The sequence below is a fragment of the Benincasa hispida genome, chromosome 1 (assembly GCF_027475165.1).
Source record: "Benincasa hispida cultivar pf3 chromosome 1, pf3_genome.v1.1, whole genome shotgun sequence".
Classification (NCBI taxonomy): Eukaryota; Viridiplantae; Streptophyta; class Magnoliopsida; order Cucurbitales; family Cucurbitaceae; genus Benincasa; species Benincasa hispida.
The window spans coordinates 15597582-15607798 of record NC_143478.1 but is presented as its reverse complement, the minus strand read 5'-3'; the positions used below and the strand labels follow the sequence as shown (position 1 = coordinate 15607798).

The window sequence follows — 10217 nt, the reverse complement described above, 5'->3', positions numbered from 1 at the left end:
ATTTTCAGAGAAGGATAAGGAATACTTTAGTTCAATCAAACAAGAAACTGAAATTAAGTTCCTCTTGATTTGAGGTACTACATATACATCATACAATAAGATTTATCATTTCTTATGTCCAAAAATAACTTAAGTCTGCCTACAACAACAGTTGAAACAACCTCACCAGTACCGACTCTAAGAGTCATCTCTCTAGCTATCAATTGTCTCCAGGAATTAAATCCTTGATGACAAGAACATACGTGATTAGTAGCTCATGAATCAACTATCTAGGTAGAATCATCATTCTCTGTTAAACACGTCTCCAAGACAAATAAATCATATTTATTTTCTTCGGAGTTCTTCCTTTTCTGGAAAGTAGTAGGATCAGTTCCACAACTCATATCACAAACTCCAAGTTTCATCTTAAAGGAAAATCCTTGTTGATTAACTTTACTAGTTTAACAACAATTGCTTTATGTATTTGTCCCTTGACATTCAATATGGACTGGAGTTGATTTAGGGAGCTAACATTACTGGTTTCATTGTCATTAGCCCCATTTTGCTTGAATTGTTAGAATGTTCGCTCAAACAATTCTTGCATTGATTGAATGATTTGATGTGCAGTGGCCTTGCTCTCAAATATTTTGACTAATGCATCGGGTATGCTTGCCAAAATGTGAACCCTCGCCTTAGGATTGGCCTTTGTCTACATTTTATATGCATCAAGAAAATTTTGTGTTGCATCGGGAGTTGAAACTCAAGGACAATCCTCAGACATATAAAGTTGAGGTTGTTAACCACAAAAAAAGTTTTAATTGAATCTTTCCACGTGTTATAATTAAAAACGGTCAAATATTAGAGACAACTAATGAAAAATTACAGTTTGACATTTTTTGCTGAAAAGAAACAAATTGATCTACATTAGATTTTAGCATAACTCTAAAAACATTCAATCAATTTTAGCAAAAACTAAATGAACCCCATTTAACATCTAATTTTCAATGATGTTTCAGTGATTTAGGACAAATCCACCGAAGGGTATTCAGTTGTCCCTTCATTAAATTGAGACACTCTCAACAAATTATTACACCAAAATAAATTTTATTCCTATAACAATAAGTCATCATAAATTTGGTCAAGAAATCATTGACTAGCTTAACAATTTCTCGTAAGTGTGCCACTTCATTTTAGACCCTAAAGTTCCGCCCCAATGAGCCAACTGAAGGGAAAAACTGATTGGGGTAAAAACTAAAGCGATCCTATCCATTTTTGGAGCTTGTCTTGTAGGACATGTTGACACACATCCCTCTCCCACTTACTATAAATATTCTCTCCATTCACCTTGATATTGACCCATGCAAACACCATCCAAAGGAGGATGCTCCCAGAGTGCCTCAAGGCCAAGCATGAGTCTCACGGTGTGAATATTAAGGGAGAAACGTGAATGGAAAAAAAAAATTTCGTATCCAATACATTTTTTTCCTCCAACTGAGTATTTTAATAACCTAGGGATTCATTAACTTAGGAAAAATACGGCTAATTATTTTTACTAAGTGATTGTTTAAGTTTGCCAAAAAGTAACACTTACTTTGGGTATTAAATAATTTTGTTAAATGTTCGTCAAACAAGTTAACAAACCTTAATCAACAATTTCATGCTTGTAGCAAATCTTTCTAATTCACCTTTTCACCTCAGTTTCTAGGTAGGGGTGTTTTATTTCTGTCAACTTAAATACCTCAACCTCGATAGAACTAGCCTTAAACAAAAGGTCCTTTATAGATACACTTGCTACAAATTTAATCTTTTATTAAAACCAATTTAATCCTATTAAACAGATTAAAAAGATTAAACTAATTTCTAATCTCATTAGAAACTTGTGATCATAGGTCTATGTAAATCATATTTTAAAACTATTTAAAAAAAATTATTTTACTTAAGTCAGCATGCAATTCTGAATTATTGATTTTATTTTCTAATTTCATTTAATTATAACTCTTATAAGATAAATGAAACAAATTAAAACCACTTATTGCATTGAATGTCATACTTTATAAAATTATAACAATTGTAAGATTATCTAAAGTAATGTCATGCATCATGCAATTCCATTTTATTACTAACTATATATAATAGTTATATAATAATGTAATAAAATAATTAATAACATTCATCCATACATACTCAAAACTATATATTATAACATTTATAATATAAATGATGCATGCCAATGTTATTAATGCGCGCAAACATATAATACAACACTTATATTATATGATGCATGAGCATGCTATATTAATTAAATCATGCAACTATATATTATAACATTTATAATATAAATGATGCATGATTAATGCATAACCTATTGGGAATGGTGTCCTAAATCTCTTTGTAATCTTGTAGTTTGTAAGCTTTGTATAAACATATTGTTGTTAATAAAATAACTATTATTTTATAAGCATATACTCAATCCAATAAACTAAGATCCAAGGTTATTTCATGTAATTTAAACAAGTATGTAGAGACATACAAGTCGATCTTGTTTAAATAATAACCTAAATGGTGTTGGGATTGGTGTCCTAATTCTCCTGGAGTCTCGTAGTTTGTAAGCATTGTACACATTGTTATTAATAAAATAAGATTTATTTTATTTGCATTTACTCATATCCAATAAACAAAGATCCGTGGTTATTGTATGTAAACTTAAGCATGTATATGAGATGTACAAGGGGATTATGCCTTAAGTAATAACCTAAATGTTATGTTGTATAAGGATAAATGAGGGATACCTTATCCTGGTGACACTATGGATACGTCTCGCTTTGTAGAGGTTTACAAGTATTGTGAACTACTATAGATGGTCTGATCTTGACCATTCATGTAGAGACATACGAGCGGGGGTGTCCTATACAAAGAGTTTGTATAAGATCGGACCACGTGATGATTAGTCTCTTTATATAATGTCGTTGATACTTGAGACTTGCATCTCACTTAAACGTCCATTGGTGACATGACCTTAATCTTGAGTGTTTTGGGAACTCTTGCCTTTGAGGGCGGTCCTTTGATTAGTATGGGTAAGAGTGGCCAGATTGCCAACTCAACAAGCCTACCTTTTTTGGGATTTGTGTGATTAGGGAGCTGGGAACTCAGTTACACAAGATGAAATTCACTCCTTCCCCGAAGCAAGAGTAAGTAGATAGATTTCTCCCTTAAAGGCTTCCGGGTCTTGAACATAGTGGCCACATCCTTTCTTTGGAAGAGAGGATCCAATCATAGTAGTACTATGACTTATTGTTCATAAAAGGAATCAGTGGTACTTGAGAAGTTAGATGTAACTACAGGGGTAAAACGGTAAATTGACCCAGATGTACTTACGAACGATTTGTGAAGGGTTATTGCGCTATTGATTGGCTGATATGGACACAGAAATATATCTGTAGTGAAAAGAGTGCAGTTGTTGGTCTTTAGTGGAGTGCTCAACAATTAACAGATAGTGGATCTCGTGACTAAAGACTTTAGTCAGCTATTCACGTACCATTAGAGCTTCAACTGATCCCATAAGGTCCCTTTGGTAGCTCAATGGATTCAAATTGAGAATCAGTTCTTGGGGTTAGTTTGAAGTGTTTAAATTAACAAGAGGAAATTCAATTATATATGATATAATTGGTGTGATGTATGACATACCTTAAGTGGAGAATTAATGTAAATATGATTTACATTAAGTACCATAAAATAGAAAAAGAATTATGGTTTGTATGTTTCATGAGATGAAATATTAAAACTATAGGTTATAAATATAATATGGCAAGTTGGTTATCATATTTATTTATAATAAATTAATTATATGATAACTAAATCTTTTCTTTAATAACCGATTGAATGGGAGGTTATAGGTGGTTTTATGGTAACCCTAAGATAAAAGGAAAATTGTTTTCCTAATTTTGGTAACTTATTTCATTCAGAAACTCACGGAGAAAAGCTATCAAGTGAAAGAGTTTCACTAAGCGATAGATGACAGAGACTAAACGATCATGCAGCTTTGACTATACGATAGTCATTCAGTTGATCGTAGCTAAATGATCGAGTGGCTAATTTTATACAATAGGCTGCCATTTACTAAACGATCGAGCATATCATCTATACGATAGACAACATCTTATCTCCCACTTGCTTGATCGTCTACTCGATCGTAGTCTTCCAATCTCTTCCTCAAGCCAAGATCATACAGAGCCCACAACTCTTGGGTTCTCACACCAAGAATACCAAGGTAACTATTGTGGTGGTGTCCTCACTCAATTCGTGGATCGAATTCGACTCGATTGGGTTCAAAGAGCTGTTGGCTGTTCGTTGTGTTCGTGCTATTGCTTGTGTTGTACCGATCGTCGCGTTCGAGTGTGCTATTCTTAAACGCTTGTAGATTGATCGAGGGATTCGTGAAGAATGGTTCTTCAAAGGTACGCATACTCTATCTCTTGAAACTCTTGTAGCATGCTGTAATTTTGTGTTGTGCATGACCTATTAGTTTTTATTCTTGTACTGTAATTGTTTATGTTCAATTCGAATGGAATTTGGAACGATTCTTTCTGCTGCTCATGGAAATCCTCGTGCTTGATTTCCTTCAAATGGTCTGTAGTAGATGGATAAAGTTGGGTACCTTATCCTGGTGACACTACGGATACAACCCGTTTTGTAGGTGTTACAAGTATTGGAAAGTGCTACAAATGATCTGATCCTTATCTTCATGTGGACACATGAAGCGAGAGTATCCTGTGCAAAGAGTTTTTATAATACCGAACCACGAAATGATTAGTCTCTTTATATAACGCCGTTAATAATAGAGACTTACATTTCACTAGGATGACCATAGGTGACATGACTTGAATCCTGAGTGAGTTGTGAACTCCTGCTCATGAAGGCGATCCTTTGATTTGTATGGGTGAGAATGACTAGATTGCCAACTCAAAAAACCTACCATTTTGGGGATTTGTCTGACTGGGGAGCTGGGAACTCAGCTACACTAGACAGAATTCACTCCTTCCCCGATGTAGAGCAAGTAGATAAGTTGCTCCTTTAAGGGCTAATTTCGAGTCTTGAACATAGTGGACACACCCTCTTCTGGCTCGAGAGGACTTGGTCATAGTGGGACTATGACTTATTGCTCATTAGAGGAATCAGTGGTACTTAAGGAGTTAGATATAACTATAGGGGCAAAATAGTATTTTGGTCCAACTATACTTACGAGCAATTTGGGAAGGGTCATCGCATTATTGATTGGTTATATCTAATGGACACAGAAATTATCTGTAGTGCGAAGAGTGCAATTGTGGTCTTTAGTGGAGTGACTTACAGTAAGCGGATGTTGGGTAATTTAATTAAAGAGTTTAATTATTTATCCAAATACCGTTGGAGCTTCAATCTACAGGTCCATAAAGTCTCCACGGTAGTTCAACTGCGATTTAATCTTTAGATTAATTTGAAATATTCAAATTAATTGAGGGAATTAATTATATATGATATAATTAATTATAATGTATTTGATGCATTATATATGAGAGAAATTTGAATATGATTCAAATACCAATTATATGAATGAGATTCATGTAATTAAATATAAATATGATTTATATTGAGAGGAATTAAAATATTTGGGTATGATCCAAATATCATTTATATGGATGAGATTCATATAAATATGATTTATATTAAATGCCATGTATAGTTAAGAGAGAATAAAATCTATAGTTTATGTTGTATTTGATGCAATATAAAACTATAGGCTATATGTTATATTTGATATAACATATATAGTATATATAATAAAGTAGTTATTATACATTCTATTAATATATAATAAAGTAGTTATTATACATTCTATTTTATTAATTTATTTAAAATTAATAAAAGGGAAGGAGTTATAACTCTCTTCCATTATTCTCTCAATAACTAGCTTATGATAAAAGAAGTTAAAGGTCATCTTCTTCCATGAATTAACATACAGAGAAGTTTTTATCTGCTTCCCTCTCATCCTCTCCTTCTCTTTGCCTCTTCCTAGGACTCAAGCAAAGCTCAAAACTCCTGCTTGGGTCTTTGAATCCCAAAAGAGAATACAGAGGGTTCTCGCTTGGTAGTGTCCGTGCGTGAAGAAGGAGATCCATAAAGAAGGAGTTCTGTCCGTGACTAGTTCAAGGGATTACTTGAAGAAAGGTTCTTCAAAGGTGAGGTTTCTTAAAACCTATTGTCTTAATAAAAACATGTTATAATTTAATATTAAATGCATATCTCTTGTATGTTTACTGTAAATTTTGTATTCGATAATGAATGGAATTTGGACGATCCGCTTTCGCTCAAGGATCTCCTTATGTTGAGATTCCTTCATAACCTATGGTGGATTTTTTTTTTTGTTTTTTTAACTATATGATATACATTATGACATATATAACATAGAGGCAGTTGCAAGCATGTCAAAATAAGTTGTAAAAATTAGGTCCACATTAACACAAAATAAAATTTTGCAAAACCAGCAAAACCAGTCAACCGAACCCAATTTAAATGAGGCATTGAAACTTAAAAGTAAAAAATACCCTCACTGATTCACGGACTTACGCGAGGAATTTGATTGCTATGTGATTTCCATGTGATTGTCATCCGATTACCTTCTATTTTTTTTCAATTAGTTAGGCTTCTAATATTCATCTGATTACCTTCTAATTGTTATCTGATTACATTTTATTATTTGATACATATTACTAGTTTATGATATTGTCATCTGATTGTCATCTAATAATTTTCTATTATTTAACACCTGGTTAGTTGTTTATGTCACTGTCATCCAATCACCTTCTATATTGTCATCTGATTGTCTTTTGATTTCATTCTGGTTATCATTTAATTACCTTCTAATTTTTGACACGTAACTAGTAGTTTTTTTATATTATCATTTGATTACCTTCTATTTTTGTCAATTAGTTAGTAGTTTTTTTTTTTTTTGCTTGTCTTTTGATGAAAAAGTAAAAAAAATATCTTCGCTTAAACTTTGATTGTTATCTGATTGCTATGATTGTTGTATGATTGTTGTTTAGTCTGATAATTAGACAATGGTACTTATTGCTTTCCTTTGCTTCCTTTTGTTTCTTGTAAAATTAAAAAAGATAATTAGCCAATGATAGCAATTTTTATCTGATTACAATATGTTACTTTCTGATACTAATTCTTAATGTTACTGAATACAGTTTGATAATGATTGCCATTTATTGCTATACGATATTGGTTGTCATCTGATTGCTATCTTATCTTGATTGTTAATGATACTTATTCTTTATATGATTATTGTTTGATTGATATTTGATACAAGTACTTATTTGATTGTCAATAATATCGATTACAATCTGATTGTTATTTGATTATTATCTGACGTCTATTACCAATTATGTCTATTGTTACCTGTCACAATTAGGCATCAACTACAATACATTCAAAACAACAATCAACCTATAAATACAAAAAAAATCCACAAAATTGCAAAAGAAAACCATACCCCAACTTTTCAAGGAATATTACAATGCTAAATCATTAAACTATATCACACATGCATATACAAAATCATTAACCAATATAGAGGAATTCAGGCCCATATTGAAGGGAAAACTTTGTACAACATTATCCACACTCAGAACGCCAGAAAATATATAACAAATTAGGAGTTGTTTGTATTGTTAGTTTCTACTGACATTTAGGAGTTCGAGTTTTTGGTTGAGTTCTTCTTCCTCTAATCCCTAGTTCTTTCGTTCTTCAACTTTGATCTTGTAAGCAATAAGAACCTGTAACAAACTAGGGCTAATCAAATCAAGGATGATTGTTGCAAAATTAGGGTTTTTATTTAAGTGCATTCATTAAATTCAAATAAATTACCTGATCATATGGAATATCAATGACATCTCCAAGTATTGAAGCTCTATCCAACTATCTACACAAGGAAATCACAGATTTAGTGGCTTCACAGAGGATTAGAGAGAAATTAAACAATGAAACAACAAGAATTACTTGCCCACATCCCTAAGAAAAGTTTTAAGATTAGCAATTACAAATTAGATGCAATCATGCCACAAATCCAAATAATTTAGAATTGTATGAACTAAAAACATTTATTCTGGGTCAGCAGTGGTTCAAGATCTATCCACCATGAGATCGAGACAAGCAAGAGCCTGAATCCGTACCTTGCTTATCTTGGGCACGACAGACCTAAACATGTAAAGTCTATAATTCAATTTCTTTCTCTGTAGGCACTCCACCATGAGATTTTTCACCGACAGCCCTTTCTTCTTCCCCTTTTGGTCTCTGCCAGTTATAGTATTGTTGGCATTGAAATTTTTCCATCGATTGATCAAAACTATCCTCCTTCAAAATTGGAGATTGCAAATTGAAAGTCGCGTAAAACACCTTCAGACGGCAGCTGTATTGATTTTATCCCTATCGGCGGACAAAACAAAGGTGACGATGGCAGGAGGCAGTAGCTGAAACTAGGAAAAAAAGTTTAGAGAGTGGGAGATGGAGAGAGTGAGAAACTTGCAGACGAAGGAGTTGGTTTAATATTTGAGGGTGAAATGGGAATACAAAAAAATTAAAATGAACGTCTGATTTTTTTTGCTATTTTAGCAAAATTTAAAACTTGATGATATGGATGCTAATATATAAGTTTAATTTGCTACCTGATGCAATTTTCCTATAAAATAAAATAAGCTATACATCATCTGCATAATTTAAACAGCAATGGGATCGGACTCCTAAAATCATTAATTAAAATAATATAACATTTATATTAATTTAACTAATAAAAAATCTAACTATTACAAAATAATAGTCAACCGGTTCAAAACAAGTGAACCAGGCCTTGAACCGCTCGAAACCAACCACCCACCAACGTTCTCTTAGCAAACGCTGAGAGATCTTTTAGCAAATACTACGCGATCTTTTAGCAAACGCTACAGAATCTCTTAGCAAACACTAAGCAATTTCTTCCTTATCGTAGCGTTGCTTTGATTTTCTTCCGAAACACATTGGGAACAGACGAACAACTTAAAACTTTAAATTACAGACTCGATCGCAAACAATAATGCCCAAAGAGGGGCCCTTATAAATCAATTTGTAAATTGAAAGCGATAAATCTAAAAAATCCAATCCAAAAAATATCAAACAAGTGCAAACCATTCACATTCACAAACATTCATCATATGAACATAAACAGAATGCTACCAACTAATTCTATAAAACAAAATCTGGAACAATAAAAATTGAGATCAAAACCTGGCTCTGATACCAATTAAAGGGAACCGATGAAGGTCCTTGTGCGGAAGTGGAGATCGTTCTTAATTTTCTTTTTCATAGAATTTTAATTTAAGAATATGCATTATACAATTTAAAATTACAACATGCTAATTAGGGAAATAGGGAAGAAACAACTTACTCTTGAAGAACACATTCTTCATGAAATCCCTCGAGATCCACGAACATGAACACTTCAATTTGAATCTAATTTGAAATCTCAAAAAAGGTACCACCACTTGAGAACCTTATGTATTCTCTAGGGATTGAGAATTCAAGCAAGAGCTGTGGGCTTTATTTGAATTCTAAAGAGGAAAGAGAGGATGGGGAAGAAAACTATTTTCTCCTCCGTAAGTTTCTTGAACAAAAACCAGAGAGAGGAACTTCTTTGTAAAAACAAAGGAAGAAGATGAAATGAAACGTGGAGCTTCTTTGTAAAAACAAAGGAAGAAGATGAAATGAAACGTCAACCACCTCTTTCCCATTCTGCACGATTGATATTGAGAGAATTAAGGGGAGAGAGTTGTAACTCTCTCCCTTTAATTAAATTAAAAATAAAATAAAATAAATTTAATTATTAATATATATATATACTATATGTTATATCAAATATAACACATAATCTATAGTTTTTATATTGTATCAAATACAATATAATCTATAGTTTTATTTCTCTCAATTACTTATAATATTTAATATAGATCACATTTATACTAAATTTAATTATATGAATCTCATCCATATAACTAAAATTAGAATCATATTGAAATTTAATTCCTCTCAAAATACTTTATAATGTATCAAATACATTATATTAATTATATCATATATAATTAAATCTCTCAATTAATTTGAATAATTCAAATTAATCCCAAAATTTAATTCTCAATAAATCCCTGTTGAGGTATAGAGGGGACCTC

At 32.2% G+C, this 10217-nt stretch overlaps 1 long non-coding RNA gene across 1 annotated transcript; it reads right to left on the bottom strand.

Annotated features, from left to right (window-relative positions):
• Nucleotides 1–7499: 7499 nt before the first annotated feature.
• Nucleotides 7500–8351, bottom strand: LOC150038268 (uncharacterized). Its single transcript, XR_016523838.1, has 3 exons — nt 8193–8351; nt 7888–7942; nt 7500–7796 (listed from the first exon to the last, which is right to left on the bottom strand). It is a non-coding gene; the product is annotated as an uncharacterized LOC150038268 (long non-coding RNA).
• Between the last annotated feature and the right edge of the window lie 1866 nt (nt 8352–10217).